Source organism: Rhyacophila brunnea, unplaced genomic scaffold (genome assembly GCF_057557595.1).
Source record: "Rhyacophila brunnea isolate RB1 unplaced genomic scaffold, BYU_Rbru_1.0 scaffold_9, whole genome shotgun sequence".
Classification (NCBI taxonomy): Eukaryota; Metazoa; Arthropoda; class Insecta; order Trichoptera; family Rhyacophilidae; genus Rhyacophila; species Rhyacophila brunnea.
The window spans coordinates 24,538,542-24,562,454 of NW_028233361.1; the positions used below are offsets into that span (position 1 = coordinate 24,538,542).

The following is a 23,913-nucleotide window of genomic DNA, read 5'->3' on the forward strand; positions in this document are numbered from 1 at the left end:
GACAGGTCGAAAACTGTCCGTCTATGGGCGCAGCAGATTATCTACCAAAGATAACTGTATGGCCGCCATTACGTATTAACTGGCATGTTCAACCTCTTACGAAAACTGTACGTATATGGCCGCCTTATGGGATCCACACGCATATATTATTATGCAGTATGAGTACCTACCAATGCCTGAACAAAAACGAAACGTAAATGCGAGTAAAAAACATTCGGCACGCTTATATTTTCCGCAATATTCGTTAGAGTAAGATAGAATTTCTACGGCTGTACACGTCGCAGGTAAATATTGGTTTGAATGACTCCGCGGAGTTTTTCTAATACCTACTCGTGATAACTGTGCATTACATTACAGTCATAATACAATTTTGAGTTTACTTGGTGGTAGGTAATTAATTTATGGTAATTTATTAAATGCATTTATTATCACATATATTAAGATATACCTATGTTAATAAACATGTTTCGCCCACATAGTGAGCAAGTACTTGAAAAAAGTCTTTGCTAAATTTATTTAATTCATAGTGTCTAAAGTTGCTCATAATTTTTGCTATGCTGAAACGCCCACGATGGCCGAGCGCATAACTTATTTGTTTATAATGTCACCGGGTTCGAATCTCCGATCAGATAAATTCACATAATGTTTTTTAGTGTGTGTTTGAACCCAGAGTATAACCCAATGGGTTGAATACGTGCTTAAATCAAGACAACATCCACTCTGTACAGACTCATATGATCGAGTATAGTGATGTAAATGTAGTCTTATAGACGATTATTTATTTTTACAACGGATGTATGATTATTTGTTGTATTATTTTTAATTAAATTTTATTACTGAATCTGAATAATAATGAAGAAATCTGAAGAATATCCTACACTAGCATGATTACACGAATCTAAAAACGTCGAGGAGGGGGTTTCTGAAGATTTCGTCAAATGCGTACTTTTACAATTGAAAATAGAAATGCACAAGGTACGAGTACATACCCAAATTATTTTTCTTCTTTAATTGACAAAAATGTGACATCTTGATAAAAAAAATAAGCTTCAGTGAACGAATATACGTCTTATTATGTCTAACTCCCGCTCGCCTGTCGACCCTTCCGCCGTACTAATGTGGAAGCCGGTCGGCGCGGTAAGCCTGCGCGGGGAATAAAAGAAGCACACGTACATACAATCTCAATCATGAGACGGCGCGGCGTAATGGGCGCCAAGCAGTGATGCCAACCGTACTATAATTATAGTACAATACTATAATTTTAATTCCCCGAAAAACGTAAATACTATAATTTTACGCCAAATATACCAAAATACTATAATTTTAAAGGATTCAAGACGAAAAATGTTCCTGTACTATATATTTTTCAGAAATACTATAATTTTTACGCCTTTGTACTATAATCACTATAGAAAAAGATGGCAACACAGGCGCCAAGTATTGTCAGCCTCAGCCACTGATAATAATTGAATATCTACTTTATGCCAATGGTATTCAGCCTAATTACATAACTTACCCATAAGAAAATGTCAAAATTCTGCAGGGAAAATGCTCTCCAATCGACCTGTAAAAAAAGAAACAAAAAATTTAATGGTGATTTGTTATTTTCAGGAACCTAATTATTCTGAAGTTTTCACTATTTGCTTGGCCTACCACGAATTCTAGGCATTATCTAGAAATTATAACTTATAACACTTAATTGGTATAAATATAACTACACCAGAGGGTAAATTAATAAATACATTGTATCAATTTAAATGTGTATCAAACAGAATTTTGTACATATTTTGTCTCAACCAAAGATATTTTCCCGTTGATGTAATTTTTACCTCGCGACAACATGGTACCATATTATATTACAATGAACTAATTTGCATTATTTCAATTATTACTAAGATTTTATAAAATGAATTTCACAAACCATGTATATGTACCTCAATATCCAATTCCTACGCATCACATATAATCCTAGCTGTAAGTAGAATGGATAATATGTATTAGGAACCTACAAATGTTATTATAAGATGAATCAGGAATGAATTGGAGCAAATTATTCAATTATAATTGTGGTTAAAATGAAACTGAAGTAGCTGTGTCTAATTCGATGTAAGTTTAAAGATACTTTGTGGTGAACGACGTGATTCACCCAACCCGCTAATTTGTATTTATTTTTATAGTACCGCGAAACGGAGAAGTTTGAAAATCACTGCAAGAATAATAAACACAAAACCGCCTGAATGTCATCAAGTATTACTACTATTGAATGCGCGTTTCGTTTACGTTATAAACTTTAATGGATATTGTCATATATATATTATATACGTAAATATTGAAAATAACAAAGTTCATCTGTTGTTTTTTAACACCATGTAATAGCCACTCCCAGAAAGTATACCATTTCCCTTATTTTTGTGCTGCATTCACATTTTTTTGGTGCCCGAAGAAAACATTCACCAAAGCTTACAAAACTATCATTGTGACGGTGCATCAGCTCATTGAATTAAGATTGCCTGGAATTATTATAAAACACAATAATTAAGAGGCAGACTGCAAAGAACTCCACTATATGTTATCAGTGCAGGGGACTCAGAAATAATGGGAACTGAAATACCTAACGGGTAAAGAGAAGCAGGCAACCGATCTCGAGTAAAGAAGAATACGGGATAAATTTAGACACGTCTCAAGAATATGTCATACGTCGAATACTGACAACTGCTCCCAGTTTATGCATTGACGCTCATTTAATATTGGTGTATTACACTATTACAAACACTATTGCACGTGCATAATGCGTGTTTCATTTTCGTATGACACTCACATATTCAAAACCCTGCGTCAAACTTTACTGTATTGGTATATAGCCTAACGGAATTCTAATTATTATCTGTTCTGTGTATCAGTGCGTCACTAAATAAACAATTTCATGGCTATACCTACTACCAGTTGGGTAGTAGAACTATTTTTTTCGGACATGCCATTATATTTGAATTTATTCTACAAATGCAGAACGCAGTTATACCTATATGTTAGTCATTGAAATCATAACGAAAAGCGCCGTATTACAATATTATAATGCAAGCGATATAATATTATGAATATACGCCAAAATAGGTGCGTCATCGAATAATATACTTGTTGTGTGCGTGCAAATACGATGGTCACAACGATGTTGTATCGTTAACCCTATCCGCAATCTCTTAAGCCACATTAGATCTCATTCTCCCCAGTCCTCACTCCTGGGCGAAGAGCTTTTTGTTACGTGATAACGCCCCACTCCCGCCATTGTTAACGCGGAAAAACCCCCGTGGCGGAAGCTGCGCAAAGAGAGAAAAAGCGCGTTAATTTTAAAACAATATTTGTGGAGAACAAAAAAACCGCGCGAGAAGGTAGTTATCGCGGAAATTTATTTCATTTTTCACTGTCGTTCCGGCCGTGAGATAAGTTTCAAATCTTTCACAGCGATCCTCTCTCATCTCAAAACGAGCTGAGTTTTCCTCTTGCTTTTATGCTCGCGGTCTCATGGTGAATAATGATATTTATGAGAGTAGCTGTTGAATACTTTCCGGGTCAGATTGACTCATACATTACTAAGTTAGTCGTGCTATAATGCTTTCAAAAGGGAAAACGATATGTTCCAGAATGGTTATAATATAAAGAATCATTCTCTACACGAAATTTACGGTCGTAAGGGAGTTAGTTGCAAACAAAAAGTTGCGGAGTGGTTGTTAATTAATTATACACCTGGGTCTACTGTTAATAAAACATAACTCAGGTACACGGTGGATCAACTGAGACGTGTTGTTTGAAAAATTCATAATATTTTAGTTTTTGTACAATTTTTGTTTGTGATGAGCAACACCACAAGAGTGTTCCCTGGCAGCAATTTGATTTTTTAAACCATCAAAGTGGGTTGTTACCTCAGCCCAACGAACATACAGTAAGCATAATGTCAGAATATCTAATGGTAGGATGACTAACAACTTAGTCTCCGGTAAAATTGAAGATTTTGGGGCACTGAGAATCCTAGGGCGTTACATCAACGTCTATTACACATCTTCAGATGCATTGCGTATGACAAACACGTTATTGGTCCATATTTTTTTTGTATAATGGGTCATCCAGACCATCACCGGGTATCTATAATACAACGATTATGATAACTTTTTGCGTTGTAGGTTGTGCCAACAGATTTTTGTTTTTTACGAGAAACGGATGCCCATGCTCAACCTATTAGGTCCATACTCTGGGTCAAAGTACGCACTGAAAAACAACATGTGGATATTTCAGACCTGGGATTTGAACCCGGAGCCCACAACATTATAAGTCTGATGCGTAACCGCTCGGGCGTGAGTATTAAGCAATTGGGCAGTCGAGAATAATCCTAACATATCGTTACAGGATGGAGCGACAAAGAAGCTTTTCGTGAACTCTTTGGTAACCGACTTATTAAAAAGAATCGTTTGACGTCTTTGTTTAACATATTTAACGGACCCTGCAATAAACCTTAAACATTTCGAAAATTACGAAAATGCTCTGAAACAATTTAATATTTTGTCAGCAAAATAATAGAAGTCATTCGAGGGATGCAATGTTTCATACATAGCTCTAAATATGTCCGCGAATTATATTTAGCAATAATAATCATAATAAAAATTGAAAAAGATATGGGTATGTATTTCCACCCGTTTCCCACAGTTTCAGTTGCGCCAACCTGTAAGTATGGTCGAAAGTTCAATAGAGCCCTGCAACTGAAATTCAATATATTGAAACACAATGGCATATTAGTTAATCCTATAGTAGTTTTTCCACGTATGATCGACGAAACCTTAAACCTTATAAAACACATCTATACGTCATGTATCCATATCAAAACTGATCCGCTCCTAATTTTATTCCGTACGCAAACCATACGGCAGCTCATCGATAGTTCGATGTACTGTCCAACACGGAGATTTCGGCACAAGCCGGAAGGCGCAGTCGTCGACTAAATAGGAGGCGCTTGTTAGTACACAGTTTTAACACGTAGCCAAGAAGATGTTGTTCGACAGTAAGTATATTTATTTGCCGTCTCTTCTGCACCCTACTGGATTACTGGACATTATTCACATTGCCAGATCACAAGTCTTTAACATTAGGACGTGTGAAAAGGGATAATATCGGATATACCAGCACATATTATACGTATATTATTATGCCTTATGTATTACCGTACTTACACATTTATGTTCAATAAAAAATATATGAATCTTGACTCGGTAGGGAGTTGATGAATTCGAGATATTTTAATAAATTAAATTAACAATAAAACTCCCGCATAGTTTTTTTAGAAGATTACGATTGTACATTATAAATGATTAATATAAATTATATAAACCGTTCAGAAGAATTAAAGAATATTATTATAAATAAACCATGATAAAAATTGGCACTGAATAGAACACATTGGCGAGGGGCGGAAGTAGGCTGTTAAGATTCGACAAAAGAAATTCACACTAAACTTAGTTAGTCATAAGTACTTGGTTTCATTGAATGAAGACTGCACACTGCAGATGGTGCTTTTTAGTTTTTAACAATTCAATTAAACCCTGCCTAAATCAAACCAAAATAGCTTAGGTATGCTATGGGCGATCCGACAAAAATAGTACACACCCTTTGAGTCATAATTATTTGTTTTCGTCGAATTAAGAATACATATTATAACAGATGGCATTTTTAATAATCATTAAGCCCTGCCTAAACCAAACCATAAAAAAATTAATAATATTCTTCTATCTATAAAATATCTAAAATCATGTATGGTTTAATGGCATAATTTTAGATATTTTATAGATAAACGAATATTTTTTGACTATTATCTACTATATATTGGATTAGGCAGGTTTTAATTGAATTTTATAAACTAACGAATACTAATATTACACATTGTGGTCTTCAGTTCAATGAAAACAAATACGAATGGGTGACAAAGTTTACTGTGCACTATTTATGCCGGATCGTAACAGCCTACATCCACCCTTCGCCCATGATAGAACACGAACTCACACAGCTTTTTACGACAAGAAGTTTCAACAATAATTTAGAACTAAAAATCTGCGGTGTTATTTCAAATTCTGTCAATATTTGCGGCCATATTTTGTAATTTTAATTTAAACCAACGTATTTACAATACAATAGTAATAAAAATGGTGTTTCAAATTATGTATGCTTAATGAAGAATGTTAAGATTTTTGAGAGTTGAAAATGAGAAATAAACCAATAGTTACGTTAATTAACATCGGTGATAGGTACACAAAATAAATTATACTTTTGACAAAATTACTGATGCTCGATTTTGTTATTAACCGTTAGTTTACTTACGCTCTAGTATTTATTTAACTTACCATGCCGCATTAATTATATCTATTAAGAACTGTGTTACCAACTGTCGACTAGTAAAATAATATGTCAGATGGGGAAAAATAAGCTAGTTGGGAGAAACATTGGGCATTGATTAGTGCAGGGTTCCCAGACTTTTTCTGCGATGGAACACTTCGCAAAACCTGAAATTTTAACGGAACACCTGTTTAGTCAGTTGTAAAAAATGAGAAAAAACAATAATTATTTTGTAAACATAATAAATACAAATATAAGTCAGTGAAGTCTTTTGATGACTTGGGTCCTTGAATTGCAAATCCTATTGATATCAGGCACAATATTAGATAGTTGAATTCTTGTATATGGCGTGGAGTAGAGTCTGTTTCTGGACATTGACTTTGTTGTAGCATTATACGAAAATCCTGCTTCGCATAAATGCCATAGTAAGTATATGGAAGGAAAACAATAATAGCTTGTTTTGGCACACTGTGGTACTTTTATGATACATTCACGACGTTCCGCGGAACATAGTTTGGGAAAGTGCATAGTGCATGAAGATACCGAAAGGTCTCTTCTTAAGCACTTTCCCCACAGAACGAGTTCACCACTGTGTTTCATCTCAAACAAGATTTTAAATTATTACGGTTTGGAGCTTCTTTAATTTTGAATAGTACTTGGGGACTTTTTTATTTATTTTTATCAATAGTAATAGTGCAGGATTAAATAAATAAATCTTGGATTTTAAAAATAACAATTTGTTGTCTGCACTTAATTACCCGGGGCGGTCAATTGTCATGGCGATAATTCTATTTTATTACATCCCTTCAAATGATAAATAATCATAGTTTGTGTAAAGGAGAGCACAAATCTTACCAATGTAAGAGGATGCCGGGCTAAGTTCGTTTCCGAGTGACGACAAAAATAAGAAATTACGATACCCGTTTCCGCGACTCGGAGAGTAGAAAAAAGCTAGTGAGTATAAAATTCTGCGAGAATTTTGCAAAGGCAAGTCACGCGTGGAGTGGGGGAGAGGAGGGCAACGTGGGCTGCGGGTGACACGGTGCAACATTAAACTTGGAGGAATGGATTTTCCTTCACAGCGAGCAAAGAGTGCCCCCCCGCTCTCTATTTATTTTCGCTTCGCACAATAATAACGGAAAGCTCTGGGTAATTGGTGTAACCTCCCCCACCCCTCTTTTCATACACACGATGAATTTTAATCGGAAAAGTGCTAGGCTTGGCCTTTTGTGTCCCGCATGAAAGGAAAATATTGTTTGGGGTAGGTATGATTTTTATCAATACTGTTCGCTGTCACTCATTGATAAAAGGCCATTATACAGTCACAATGTAAAAATATAACTTTAAATAATATTAAATTATTATATTTCTCGCGAAGGACGAATAGTAGTGTCCTCTTCTGAAGCTGGATTCGAGTCCCGCGTGCAAATTTGTACTTTGTTTTTCAATATTATTTGCGTTAAGCTTGAGCAAGTGGCCAACACATTTTTCTCTATAAACCTCTTTCGGGTGCGGGATGTTTTTATTTATGATATCTTCTAAATAAAATATTATAAAATGTTGCATGCCGGTAAGTATACGTAATAACAAAAAAAAACAACACGTTAGAATGTTTTTTCAGAAATTAATATACATATAAAACTGGAAGAAATAAGATATTTTTATTGATTTGTCAACATTTTACGAGAATGGAAACTGCTGTTTTTGTTTCCAACGTTTTTATTTTGTTATTTTGGTCAATACGACTGGTGAGTTAACATAAATGTATAAAATATATTGTTAAAAATTAAAACTACATACCTACTCGACGAGCAGTTGTATGTTGTATTACAATGCATGTATGTACCTGCTACTGAATTAACACGCGACATTATGGTGAAAATAATATATTATTCGTAAGTAAATATTTTACCCAGACATTCTCAAGTTCATAGAGGATTTTTTTACATTATAATACTCACTGTCCTTGTATATTATTTAAGTAAGTACATTAAACAAAGCGCACAACTAAAAGTATATCAATTAGATTTTAAATTCAAATTCCATCGAAAGTGTTAATTATTTACTATTAGTGTTGGCAATGTAATTCTACCGAACAACTCTCAAATAACTTATTGCTAAATGAAACGCAATTGGGATCGTTGTTTTATTGAAACTATTGGTGAAAGTAAATCTTTTTAGATTTAAGATACGCATAATTGTTTAAAATACTACTTTTCAATTAAGTTTAAAAACAGTCATATTATATTATGTGAAACAGTGACAACACGGAACGGATACTGTACACTGTAGGTACAGTGTACATATAATATATAAACGCACATTATTACTATATTTCTATCGGCACGGTCCTCAATAATAATGTTTAACCCGAGCGGCAATCAGAAGGAATATTATTAATTCAAGATTATTTTGGGTAGGACTCAATTATAATCAGGGCTTCGAACCGGAACTGTTATTTTTGTCGCAACAAAAACCGGAATCGAACAGAACAACAAAATATTGGTTCGATACGTGTTCAAACACGCGTGTTAACATAATCTCCCCCCCCCCCCCTTCAGTTGTTGTAGGCTTAACACATCTTGGTCTTGGAAACATTTAAAAAATAATCACTCGGAGCTGAACCGAAAACAGGAAAACCGGTATTTTTTTTGGAAAGAAAACCGGAACCGAATCGATACATTAATATTTTTTTCACATGTACCGGAACGAAAACCGAAATGAAAAAAAAATAACGGTTCGAAGCCCTGATTCTTATGTTTTTGAAACACCTTTTCCATTGTTAATTTTGCATATTTATTATTATTAAAATCATATCGATAACTCGTTATTATTCTTCGATCACTGATTGGTTGTTCTGAGGATGTGTTTATGGCTCGGAACAGACTTCAAAGTTAAACATTAAGCTTGTAAAATCATTAGTAAGTATATTAATAATGTTTTTGATACTATTTTATAAACGATAACTGTTTTGAACATACATAATTTTGAAAACACTTCTGAGGAAATGTATTATAACATAACCAATAGAACAAAATCTTTTTAGAAAAAAGTAAGACACCCCACCCCGCAGGAATCGAACCTGCATCAGTGTTTTCAAAATTATGCATGTTCAAAACGTAGAATATTACATTCTCTTGAATTATTCGTTGAATAAAAAAAATAGTTAATTGAAAACTGTTTTGCTAATGTGTATTATGTTAATTACATTTATCATGTTTAAATAATAGCATAAGTATACTTATATGAATATTGAATCATCTTAATTATGTTACATATTACTATCGAATATATTTATGTGTTCATCCTGTAAATATCACACACGTATTGGTTTTGATGATAATATAATAACGGAATGCCCGCGTATTGTCTCTGGTAAATAAACATTTTTATCTGCTTAATACATTCATTTTTATCTGTATTTATCCAATATTTATTATCAATTCCCGGAAAACCCAAGTAAGCTTTTCGAGGTGGGGCTAACATAAAATAGCTTATGGGCAGGTTCGATGAGAATACAATTTAATTATTCCAATGCCCCGATGTTACAGAACGTTTCTGCGGACCTTATTTCGGCTATCGGTCCTAAAAGGCCTATGAGTTTCAATAGTTTTATAAGATAGCTATTTCACGAAAGATATCAGATTTCCCATACCAGACGGGAGGCTATCTTTTTTTATTCAGACGTAACCTTTGGCATACGGAAATTGTTGCTGAGAAGATAAAATTTACACTGAAGAAGAAAATTATACTCAGTCCCTATTCGAATAATGCACGTCCTCAGGAAAAACCAAGCCGGGTTTCTACCTGGTCGAGCGTGTGCAGACCAAATCCACAACCTTCGATGTCTTCTCCAGCAGAGCCATGAGTTGAACAGTCCGATGGCCTGCTGTTTTGTGGATTATGAGAAGGCTTTCGACAGTCCGCACCGCCCCTCCCTCTGGATGATACTGGGAGCATACGGGATCCCTCCCAAGATCATTGCCATAATCAAAAGCCTGCACGAGAATAGCGAATGCTGTGTCAGAATTGGAGACACTGTCACGGAATGGTTCGGGGTCACGACCGGAGTCAGACAGGGTTGTGTCCTTGCACCGTTTCTCTTTATCATTCTCTTTGACTTCATACTACGGAAGTCAATACCACCCGACCGAGGCATACCTGTTACCCCCACGGTGAAGCTATGCGACCTGGAATACGCCGATGATGCTGTCCTATTCGACAACTCAATCGAGGGCATTCAAGAGACAATCGACAGGTTGCATAACAACTCCTCTCGCGTTGGTTTGAAAATCAACGCGAAGAAAACCAACGTCTTGTGCAATAGCACCTGTCCTGATCCAGATTTCCCTCTGATTAGCGATGGACAGAGCATCGAGAGCGTCGACAGCTTCAAGTACCTGGGGGTACACATCACGGGAGATGGCATTTTGCAGAAAGAGCTCGCTATCCGAATGGGAATGGCTGGAGCAACATTCAACTCGATGCGAAATGTCTGGGACTCACGATTGTACTCGGTCAAAACCAAATGCCGCCTATTCGACGCTTGCATTCTGACGGTGCTGCTTTACGGTAGCGAATCATGGCACCTTACGAAGGCTCAGAGCAACCGTATACTGAGCTTCGAAAACAGATGTTTGCGACGAATACTGGGTGTGCGGTGGTATGACTTTAGGAGCAACGAGGAGATAAGAGAACGTACCAAGCAGCCTCTCATCACGCTGAAAGTGAAGAGGCGACGTTGGACCTGGCTCGGCCACGTGCTGCGGATGCCAGAAGAGAACTTTAACCTGGCTTGCCTGTTCTTCAAGCCGACCGGATTCCGGCGTCCTGGAAGGCCGCTAAATACAATCTACAGAGTGTATACGGCGGAGCTACGGGATGCTGGTTTGACCTGGAACGAAGCAAGAAGACTGGCGAGCGACAGGGATTCTTGGAGGCGCCGCGTGGTGTCCATATGCTCCAGTTAAGGGGCGGATATGGGCAAAGAAGAAGAAGATTCGATCAACTACCCACTGGAATTTATATGAACAAAATTGACTGATGATACACTTTCATGAAACAAATGTGGCGTAATTGCAAGCAAGTATCGTTCAATACAAAAAAGTTTATGAAATATTAACATGCTTTAATGTGAACTTAAATCTTCTTCGTTGATTTTCCTGCAATCAATAGCTCGTATCACGACGGCGGTGCTAGTAAATGGAGTTCTGACAAACGTAACTGAGGCCATTCATAGACTGAAACCGAATGTGTTTTTGAACCGTGTGCCTTACTGAACTTATGATTTCTGTTAGTGTTAGTGTAAATGTATAAATGGTAGGCATAGTCAGACGCGTAAATACTTAGAGGCCATCCATAAACGGAAACCGCCCATGATCTTGAAACCCGTGCCATATTAAACTTATGACGTCTGTTCATGGAAATATGTTTTCACTAGAAGCATTTCACTCGAAAAGAATTTATAATACAATACTAAAATAACAAATGAAAAACTATGTTTGTATAATGTTTAAACCAATTATTAAAATCTCTACACATATGTTTACAGATAATAATAGACCTCCATGAAAACCGTAAAATGGAATTTGAAAAAAAAAACAACGTAAACAGAATACGCCCACGATGGCAGAGCGGATTATGCATCGGTTTATAATTTCGCGGGTCCCAGGTTCGAATCCTGGGTCTGGCAAATACACATAATGTTTTTGTTGTCAAGTTGTGTAAATGTAAGTTGAGCAAGTGGCTAACATTCATTTCTAGTAAAAACATAAATCTGTTAATACTCGTACACACCTCCTCACTGTGGAGACCCATAATATGATTCTATTGGGATAGGACATGGTCAAAAGAAATGAAACATAATTAATTAATCATATTATGTACTTTTCAAATACACAATATTTCTCAATCATACCAAATATTAAATCAGAGCGTTGGAGCGGAGCTCGGAGCAGGAGCACGGAGCATGGGATTTTACCCGAAGCAGGAGCGGAGCCGGAGCACCGAAAATGTGTAGTGCTCCACTGCTCCGGATGTTTTTTTTTATTATTAAGTTTTCGTCCTAAAATCCAATGAAAATAGTATATTTTGACACTGCAACACTGAAATTATTTGAAATATGGCAACACTGCCGAGCGATAATTAACCTCACTTTTTTGACAGAAGAGGCAAATAATGAGAGACGATTTGCTGTCGGTAATTTTGTTTAATATAATTAATAATGAAAATGACGATTATTTTAAAACTACTTATTTTTTTATTTTAACATTTGTATAAGTACATATTATAATACGTATTAAAACTTTTTAACCGGAGCGGACCTGGAGCGGAGCAACTCAAAAAAGGGTCCGCTCCAACGCTCTGTATTAAATAATGTATAGTTGCACTGCACTCTTGATTCTTTACAGCCACTATTGTACAGCTCAGTTATTTTAAGAGGGCAGAATCACTATCGAACTTAGACGGAAACGTCTACATCTAAAAGAACTAATGATATAATCTCCACTAAAGTGGAAGTCGTGTATTGTATTGTCATATTACACCTTGCTGCCGGGAAGACAGCCATAGCATAGAAACCAGACCAGCGACAAAAGGAGGTCGCCATGGGACAGAGACCGCAGAATGTCTCGATCACGACCTGCCCGCATAACGGTCACCTTACAATCTATCCCGTATCGTAACTTTCATCTCTCAAATATAACAATAGAACTACTTGTGTATCATTAAAAGATTGGCGGATCTACCCACGAGCCGGTGTTTAGCGAGTTAATAGGACTCTGGCAGAGACCAAAGTGCCAGGGGCGCGACAGTTATTTGACAATCGGGGGAGCAGTGGGAAAAGATTTTTCTTTCTGTGACATGCTATCGAATGCCAGCGATGATGTTGTGCCGTGTTTTACATCGGTGTTGTTTGGGCATAACCTGAAAACTGCTTTTTTGGTCATTTTATGTTAAGAGTAAAAATTGGGTCACTGTAGTATTATCTTCCATTTGGTTATAACCCGATATCTATATTGCACTTAAAATGCTCAAAACGCTATTGTAATAATATGATGATATGTGAACAAACACAGTGGTTAGTTTGGTCAAAACATGACCAAGAACCTTATCATAGTTAGATCACTGATAAGTGACCTTATTTTCCTAATTAGTGAAATAATTCGAGTGCTTAAAGTCAGACAACGTTATCTACAATTTTTTTTTTTTTTTTTGAGATAACGTTATTTTACATTTACGGCTTTATGATAGTCAAACAACGTTATGTCAATCTTTTCTATTTTTTTTATTAAATCGTCAGTAAAGTTTAACGTTAACAACATAAGTTACCCTTGTTTTCATATTTTTTTAAAACTATCCCTATAAATTTTAACATCATCATAAGCAAGATAAATGTACAATACACAATAAATTATAAAATATTAACATTAGGTTTCAAATAAACATTTCCCTTGTTGAGTTACAAGAATCTAAAATAACGATTTTTGGCTCTCCTGTAAAGTTGCACTTTTGTAGATAGTGTTGTTTGACATTAAGCCCTCGAATTGACACTCTAAGTATTGTCATATTCTTCTTCAGTTATTTATTTTAAAATGTTTTTTTCAATTTTAAGCAAAAAAATGAACTGAAATTTATGTGGGCAATTCAAAGATTAAAATGGCTCTCCTGTAAATTCAACATTTTGCAATTAACAGGTTATGCCCAAACATCGCCGACATGTATGTTGTTGCTCTAGCTAGACGGGAATGGGTCAGTGACTGGTTTATCAGCACTATGGGTGCGCGCAGAAATAGAGCTCCACGCTTAGAAGGGGCCCCAAGTAATGAAAAAAATCTATGAAGGAAAAAAGGGCTAAGAGCCTAAGGATGAAAATGCTGTTCTCATAATATTAGGAAACATTACATACATTGATTTTGTCACAAATTTATAAAACACACACATACACGTTCATAGCACAATTTATAACACTAGCCAGTCTTATGTGAAGTTTTATTTATGATCCGAAATAAGTTATCAATAACTGTTTATTTTATAGCGAACACATATTCTAATGGGTGGGCAAAGGCTGACTATGGCCTCAATGATGTATATTGATGCCAATAGGTATACTTCTAAAAAATGTTGAGACGCCACTGTCCAAGAAAGTCAGCAAATCCTATCTCTAGCCTCCGCGTGGCGTCCCCCGGGCAATGCAGATAATGTGCTGTATAACGCAACATAATATCTGTAGCTAATAGAGAAGGGTGCAAGGCGAAACTCTGGCGCCTTAAAACGAGAGACCTTTGGCTACGGGAAGGATCACCCAGACAGAAAAATCACACACCAACCCGTCTGGACAGCGTGGTGTGTTATGTCCAAAACCTTCATATGAAAACAAAAACTTCTAGAACCCGGCCCTCATTCTCCGGAGGCCAACGTGATACTGATCACGGCAGCGATCAGCGAAGGAAGGCAGAGGGTGCTAACAATCCCCGGAGACCCGGAAAAGGCTGCCAACAGATGACCATTGCTACATATAACGCAAGAACATTGTCCAGCGATGCCAAACTTGTAGAGTTTCAAGAAGAGCTCCGGAATATCCACTGGGATGTTGTCGGACACAGCGAAGTAAGGCGTAAAGGTGAGAGTATTATTACTTTACAAAGCGGACATGTGCTGTACTCCAAAGGAACCGATGAAGGACGCACGAGCGGTGTTGGATTTGTTGTCAACAAAGCCTGGAGGGACCGCATAGTCGAGTTCAACTGCATTTCTGACAGGGTCGCAAGCGTGATACTTAAAATCAATGCTAGGTACCGGATTCAGATTTTGCAAGTATATGCTCCGACACAGAGCTATCCTGATGAAAAAGTGGAAGAGTTTTACGAGGAAATAGCATCCTTGAAAAATAAAAGTAAATGCCACTTCAACATCATAATGGGAGATTTCAATGCACGTATTGGATCATACCAAAGAGATGACGTAGCGGTCGGACATTTCGGACATGGCTCAAGGGATGGTAGAGGGGACATGCTTGTGGAGTTTGCTGAAACCAACAATCTTCACATCATGAATTCCTTTTTTCAACATAAACCTACACGTAAATGGACGTGGAGAAGCCCAACAGGAATGACCAGCGAAATCGATTACATCCTCACTGACAGAAAATATACATTTTTAAACTGTAAGGTGATCAATCAGTTTAACACCGGCAGTGATCACCGGATGGTGAGATGTAAGATAAGATTGAACGTCAAATCAGAAAGATCCAAACTGCAGAAGAAGTCAAATGCTCGCGTATACCTGCAGAACAATACTGAATTCCAAAATGAACTCAAAAATGCACTATCGGCTTTCTTAGATGAGAACGAAACCGTTTCCCTATCCAACGCGGAGGATATAACGAATATTATTCTACAATGTGCAGAAAAAACAGGCGTAAAAAGCTCAGAAGTTACACCTTCCACCAAGCTTTCGAAGGCAACATTGAATCTTATGGAGCAGAGAAGGAAAACCAAGAGCGATAGACAGGCACAAAACGATATGGAGTTTTCATCGCTTTGCAAAACCCTCCGAATGAAAATTAGAGAAGACCTTCGTAACTTCAATGTAAACCTCATACAAGCAATTGTGAAAGCAGGCAGAAGTCTAAACAAAAACAAGCAATGCTTGTCGATAGGAAAACGTCAAATCACAGCACTAAAAGCAAAAGATGGTTCTATCGTCAGAAATTGGGAACACTTGTTAAGCCGAGTTGAAGAGTTCTACAGCGATCTCTACAGTGATGACACTGACAGTACGACTATAGACTTAGATCTTCAGAGAAATGGAAATTCGGAAGACCATACTCCCGAAATTACATCCTGGGAAGTAACCCATGCTTTAAATTACATGAAAAGTGGGAAAGCCCCCGGGGAAGACGGTTTAACGATAGATATCCTCAAAAAAGCAGGAAAGGATGCAAATGAAGTACTTGCACAATTGTTCACAGCCTGCATATGCAAAGAGGATGTCCCAGAGGTATGGAAAAATGCCAGCATTGTCATTCTTCACAAAAAAGGTGACAGAGAAGACCTAGCAAATTATCGTCCAATAAGTCTACTCCCTATTCTCTACAAGACGTTCACAAAAATTCTCTCAAACCGTCTGCAAAATGTACTAAACGAGAACCAACCGAGAGAACAAGCCGGATTTAGAGGAGGATACAGCACTATGGACCATATCCAAGTCGTCAGAGAAATCATAGAGCGGTACCAGGAATACAAACTGCCACTATGCATGGGTTTTATAGACTATGAGAAGGCGTTTGATTCGATAAAGAAATGTTCAATACTCGACGCACTCAGAAAACAAGGAATCCCTGGACGCTATATAAATATTTTCAATAATATATACAGTAGCGCAACAGCATCTGTAAATCTCCATAAACCATCGCGCAGATTTCCTATCAGCAAAGGAGTCTCACCTAAACTATTTACAGCTACCCTTGAAGACTTATTCAGGCAACTTGACTGGAATGACAAAGGGATCCCCATAAATGGAGAATACCTGAGTCATCTGCGCTTTGCCGATGACATAGTAATTTTTTCGCAAGACTCAGAAGACCTCCAAAGCAGAATGCAGGAACTCGCTGAAGTAAGCAACAAAGTAGGTTTGAAAATAAATGTAACAAAGACGAAAGTCATGTTCAACTGCTTTGCAGAATAAAAAGAGATCCTCATCAATGGCACTCAGCTCGAACAGGTGAAAAGCTACATCTATCTGGGACAACAAGTATCTATAGATGGATGTATATTTGATGAAATTGTTCGCAGAGTAAAGCTAGGCTGGAGTGCTTTTGGCCGCCTGAATAATGTCTTCAAAAGTGACCTTCCACTGTGCCTAAAGCGCAAAGTGTTCAACCAGTGTGTGCTTCCCGTGATGACATATGCGTGTGAAACATGGACCCTAAGTAAAAGAGAGATCCAGAAACTTAGAGTAGCACAACGTGGTATGGAGAGGTGCATGCTGGGCATAACGCGAAAGGACAAAAAGAGGAATGAGTGGATAAGGAAGCAGACAAGGGTTTGCGATGTAATAGAGTTTATTAAAAGCCTTAAATGGAGATGGGCTGGACACATAGCTCGAAGAAGAGACAATCGTTGGACAAATCTAGTCATCCAGTGGTATCCAAGAAGTACAAAACGTCCACAAGGTAGACCTAGAGGCCGCTGGATCGATGAAATGATAAAGTTCTGCGGAAGTACGTGGCAACGCAATGCACAAGACCGAGAGAAGTGGAAGCAACTTGAAGAGGCCTTCATCCAGCAGTGGATAGATTCAGGCTGATGATGATGATGATGATGATGACATATTCTAATCTCAATATTTTATCGAGCGGGTTTATTGATGGAAACAATATCTATAGAGTTCTATAGAGATGGAGCATAGATGTATGCAATTAAAGCAAAAAAGACCCCATGTCCAATAATTAAGGTACCTACAAGTGACTTCGCATTGCAAATTTAATTAAAGAAAATTTAACACTTCTATGACATTCACTATAATTTCAGATTCACCCAATTTGTTAATTATTATATACAATATAATCATAATATGTGCAGATAATGTCAAAATAACCATTGGATACTTAAATTCATGACATCGAATAGTTTATAATAAAATTCGACTTTAATTTGACATATATTATCACGCATCTCACATATTGCAGTACCTATCAAAGCAGAAATTTGAATACATTGTTTTTCTTATTCAATCTTCACAGTGATCGAGTGGATCTGTTTTGTTCTCTTGCCTCTTTCAAATTAAGTTGCTCCAAAATCCATGACTAATTATTGTATCTGGACGACTGCTTATTTTTATTTTTATTGTATTTTTCTTTTCTTGCATTGCCTGTCTTATCTACGTATATACTTTTTATGTTCTGTTTTTCTCTCTCTCTCTATTATTCGTTAACGAGTTTTAATAACTTTTCAATCACATTCTTCACAAATCACAACTGTACATAATATTTGATATAATTTAATTTGATTTATTATGCTTTTTGTGTCCGCCTATTATTGGGACCATCACATATTATTTTTTTCTATATTGTATTCATATGTATCCTATGTGATTGATCCTGTTGGTTCACTTAAATAAATAAATATATATATATATATATATATTATATGGAAAGTAAAAAGTAAGGAATACTCCATCATCAATTATATGTAGACAGTCAAAAGCAATACATTAACCACTATTTTTAAGATAAATAGTCATTTAAAACACTGAGAAATGCGTACCTACGAAGGTTATGTAAACAAAGTCAGATACTTCAAACCTGAACGCGAGATACCATTTTGTTATCGTGTGTCAATAGAAGAAGAAAAATAATGAACCTCTTACCAATTGCACGTATAATCATTAGATTTGAAAATCGAACGACCTACTGCTTCTATCTAGAAACCAAATTCTTTGGAAGCACCTTTATAAAAATGCTTTGGTAGCGTCCATGGGCCCCACATCCCGAAGCGGGCTCCCAGGCTAGGATCTTTGGCGGGCCCCCCTACCTATCGCTAAGGATAAAGGTAGTTGTGACGCTCTACAGTAGCGTTTTCCAAATGGTGTACGCGGTAAAATTAATGTGTATATTTAGTGACTTTTTGTATATTTTAATACATCCATAATATGAATTATGGAGGTGTCGAGTATCGATACACAATCAAAAATTGTATTGTACAATCACATATTATTGAATAATAACACCATTGAAAGAAAATAGCGCCCTTTTAGATTTTTTTTTGCTATTAAAGCAAATTTGTGATGTGTGTTTACCTCACCGATCTGGTCGATTCGCCACGCCGGGCCCCTCCTGAGCTCGGGCCCTGTCAGACCCCCCTTGTGGGGGCCATGGTAGCGCTATTGGTATATTGTGGCCAGTGTTGTATGCTGTAATTAAATGTTGTATGTTCTATGCTGATTATAGTACAAAGGCGTAAAAATTATAGTATTTCTAAAAAATATATAGTACAGGAACATTTTTCGTCTTAAATCCTTTAAAATTATAGTATTTTGGTATATTTGGCGTAAAATTATAGTATTTTACATTTGTCGCAGAATTAAAATTATAGTAGTGTACTATAATTATGGTACGGTTGGCATCACTGATTGTGGCACACATTGCTACAAGTATAGATGATTTATTATAGTTTAATTTAATCACAACACATCTGCCAGCTGTTAATAATTAAGAAAAACACAATTACATCAATACGCACGCCGATTTGCAACAAAAAACTATTTTTGAGTAAACTTCAACATGACAACGCACTCTACTGAAATGACAGGTTTCATAGATAAGATATAATTGCCGCATAATTTCGTGACATTTCTGCACCAACAAATTTATGTCAATGACAAACGTGATAGGCAGTAACTAAAATTGTGCTAACTTCTAATAACTATGATTTCATTAAAATATTACAATTGAGAATGTCAAATTTCAATCATGTTGTACATAATATACATAGGGTAATATTGTTATAAAAACCGCATATTTTATAAGAAGAATTACAATTTTCATATTACACAAAATGTCAATGTTTTGTTATTATTTCGCCGCGGATGGGAAACATTGGTCTCGCATAGGTTTTCTTGGTCTGGATTAAGTACCTATTGTACAATGATCGACTGTTATTAACATTAAAATAAAATTCGGATAATAAATGATCATACATAGATAGCATTGGTATTTTTATACCCCCGGTAGATGTCATTTTTATGTTTTTCAAGTGCATGCAAATAATTATGTACATTTAAACGAGTGCACTGCACATTGATATGGTTTTTCGTCAGTAAGTATGAGTATCCGATATGAAAACAAATTAATGTTTTACAATTTGTATTTTTGAAATCTGCTTTAAAAGTAAAATAAAATAAATATCAATGTTGAACAATGTCTGCATTTTTTTTAAATCAAACTAAATCCTCAATTATAGTTTTAATATTTGCAGTGTATGTTCCAAACGTAAACTTGGAATTAGGATGTTTGAAAGTCCATCATCCCCAATGATTTTGAATAAAATACGTCCGTATTTTCTATAAAAACACATAAAAAGGGGGTTCTAGCAACTAAATCGTTATATACGTGCGTTACTATGGAAATCAATATGAAATGTCAAAATGACAATGAAGTTTTTCTATGAAAATTAGTGGCAGAGCCGTACTGAGATTTACAGATGCCAATTTATAAACACTTTTTATAAAACACAAAATAATAAAATTTAGCGTAATATGTACTGCTATATTCTAAATGAAGATATAAAATGTAAGTATGTTTAAAAAATACGAAAGCAAAATAAGTTTTTCAGATACCTGCTGACATTATTGCACTAAGAAGAACAGAAGGTTTATCTACCAGCAAGTAGAAATAAAAAATATACTAGATATATAAAAAATATACTAGTGGTAATATTAATGAAGTGTTTCTTTTCTTCCACAAATGTTGGATTCAGCAGGCCATAAAAATATATTATAATATATGCACCATAGATAGGTATAAAAATACAAAGTGCCGAAATGCTAAATTCAGTTCAATGAAAGCAATATTATGTATGAAAAAAAAATGATCATTAATTTAATTTCCATCAAGAATATCTCCATCAAGCCTTTGAATTGTGATATTATTGTTGTGTTGTTATTTCTGAGATACAAATTATAATTAGGTTTTAAAATTATTTATTGGATAGATAGGGGAAGAGCTACAATTATTGGCCAGTTAAGGATTTTTTCAACTTTGTTAATTTTTTGTGGACAGATATCATTAGGAAGGTGAAATAAAAAAATATTGTGTGTTAAATTGTTTATTTATTTATAATAATCAATTATCAGAACATTTAAAAAAAATATTTTACATCTTAAAAAAAATAATCAAAAAAAAAGGCAGAAATCTACAATTATTGGCCACTTTTTTCAATTATTGGCCACCAAAAGATGCAATTATTGGCCACCCCGAAATTGCTGTAATAACATTATTTAAACAAAAATTAAAAAATAGTTTATGTAATATTATGATCACACATCATTATTAAGTGTTCAATCAAGTACCTAATGCAACTTTATCGTCATTTTATTAGACATACGTAACATATTACTTAAAAATACAAAGAACACGTTCACATTGAGTTACAGTGAGATAGGCATATTTAATTAAATACGCAGAGCTTGTTGAAAATTGATTTCAAAAATTCAAAAGAAATCTAATACCTAGCTAATAGAAATAACAAGCATCTTGACGTAGCATAAAGGATAAATGAGAATCATTCAAGTTTCAGTTGAGGATTTTTGCGGAAGGAATTTTAGTTTTGAATTTTAGTGTGCTTCTTGGTATTTCAAATCTTCTTGTTACTGAACGCAAAGACTCTTCACTATGGTCTTTCATATACTCTATTGCTTCTTTAATTCTTCAGTTCTTGACTATATTTCATTCGTTTATTTTGATGCATTTTTATTCTGGAACAATCAAGAAAAAAGTTTCTATTATCGGCCATCAAAGCTACAATTATGGGCCAGGTGGCCAATATTTATCTACGAATGTCGGAGAAATATAATAAAAACAAAGATGATTAATAATACTCTTAAAACACTATTTACCTAATAAAAATAAATGTAATACTTTACTAATTAGTCACATATTCTATTATTAGCAAGGCCGGCCGATAAAGGAAAATCGACGTATTTTGGAATCAGTTATTGGCCACCATCATAATATACCTACCCACATATTTTTTTCCAAAATATATGTCTAATGATGTATACATAAATCAAATACATAGATACTTGTCAATTGGATTAGCATTTTGTATGATATTAAATGTTTAACATACCTTTTAACAGAAGTCATATCCTTGTACAATTTACAACAAATCGCACTTATTTCACGGTTTCGCTCGAACTGTCAGATACAAATGCGGTTTTGAGGTTGTTTTATAATGCTAAAAGTAACAATTATCTGTTTTACCAACGGAGGAATAATTGACGAGATTTTTTAATAACTTAACAGATGGCAATGTTGATTTAATATCTTAAAAAACTAGATTTTATCTGCAAGTGGCCAATAATTGAAGCTGGCCCATAATAGTAGCTCTTACCCTATAAAAACCTGAAACATTATAAAATGATGTGATTATAGACTAAAACAGAGTTGATAATTAATTTGTATTTAAATTTTTAAATAAACTCAAATACTTTTTATTTTGATACTTATTTCGTAAAATTATCCTGATTTACAAATATATAAACTAAATAAAGTGATGCAAAATATTATGGTAATTATATTTTATAGTACTTTATAGTCTTTGTTTCAGAATGAAAATGAGAAATGATTATAATTTATTGGTATATTAAAACCTCGTTCATAAAAAAATACTTAATATTTTTTAGATTACTTAAAAAAGGACAACACACAGTGTATTGATAAAAACAAGTAATAGCAAATCTTATTCATGCAGAAAAGCAAAATATATTTTTCCCGTTCCACTACGTCTGCACACCGCTGTGCTTGCGTATACCGTGGCGTAATGAACTATGACACGCCCTTCAAAGTTGTGTGGATAATGCCTAGGAGCAACCTCACAAGACGTACCTACGACGTGTACAAAAGTATGCGTCCCGAGTTTGAATTAATCTAGTGATAAGTAACAAAGTAACACAAAAATAATTTAGAATTACTGACTTAATGACTTACAAATGTTAAGTACCTAGCGGTGGCGTCCTTACTCCATTCACCGCTGTCTTCAGGAATCACAGATCACGAGCAAGACGCGGGGAAACGAGTTCAATGAATTACTACAATAAAAATATAGAACACGTTCTAACTTGTTTAATATAAAACCAATAAGAAACTGGCTTAAAAATCAATTAAAATTTCTTACTAGATATAAAATTATCTCACGAAGAAACTTGTTCAATTCACTGTCACTTAACTGATATTATCTTTGCGAAATCAACCATAAATTTAATATAATTATTAGATAGGTGGGTATTTTTTTTTATTTTACATCAAAATCAACGAGATTTCAAATAAATACATCACAACATTTTATTTTATGCATAATTATTCTTCCTTAAACTCATTATCACTTTTGGTAACTAAACTCTTGATACCCTCTACGTTATTTTTAAGTTATAACAGTATTATTATTATTTTCCGTTAAAAATTTAGATCTAAATATTAGTTTTTAAATATGAGATTCTCCAATCGTTCGTTCTCAATAAGTTATTGCAATGACGAAAAATACCAGTATTTTATTAAATTGTATAGTTTTTTTTTCAAAATCACAAGCTAGAAAACTTCACCAAAATTAATTTGTCACACACTACGTAACCAATCGTTGTGAATTATGAGAACTTTGCGAGAGATTGAAACGTTCTTGCGAAAGCTGGTACTGAAAATTGTGAATTTACCGAAGAAAGCGACCGAGCGGTAAACACGTCCGCCAACGGTCGACGTCAGAACCGAACTGAACCAGCTAGTGTTGCCAAGTTCAAAATTAAAATTTCAGTAGATTTTGAGAAAAA

At 35.2% G+C, this 23,913-nt stretch overlaps 1 protein-coding gene across 2 annotated transcripts in view; it reads right to left on the reverse strand.

Moving 5' to 3' along the window:
• Positions 1 to 23,913, reverse strand: part of LOC147063423 (tyrosine-protein kinase Src64B-like) — a 289,724-nt gene that overhangs the window by 65,763 nt on the left and 200,048 nt on the right. Inside the window, exons 1-2 of one of the 2 annotated variants that reach the window (XM_085960122.1) lie at positions 23,081 to 23,857; positions 1,517 to 1,564 (exon numbers count right to left, since the gene is read on the reverse strand). The gene's annotated coding sequence lies outside the window, so the exon portion shown is untranslated. Of the gene's footprint in view, positions 1 to 1,516; positions 1,565 to 23,080; positions 23,858 to 23,913 lie in introns of those variants that run through there. The other variant, XM_085960121.1, reaches the window with a different exon arrangement.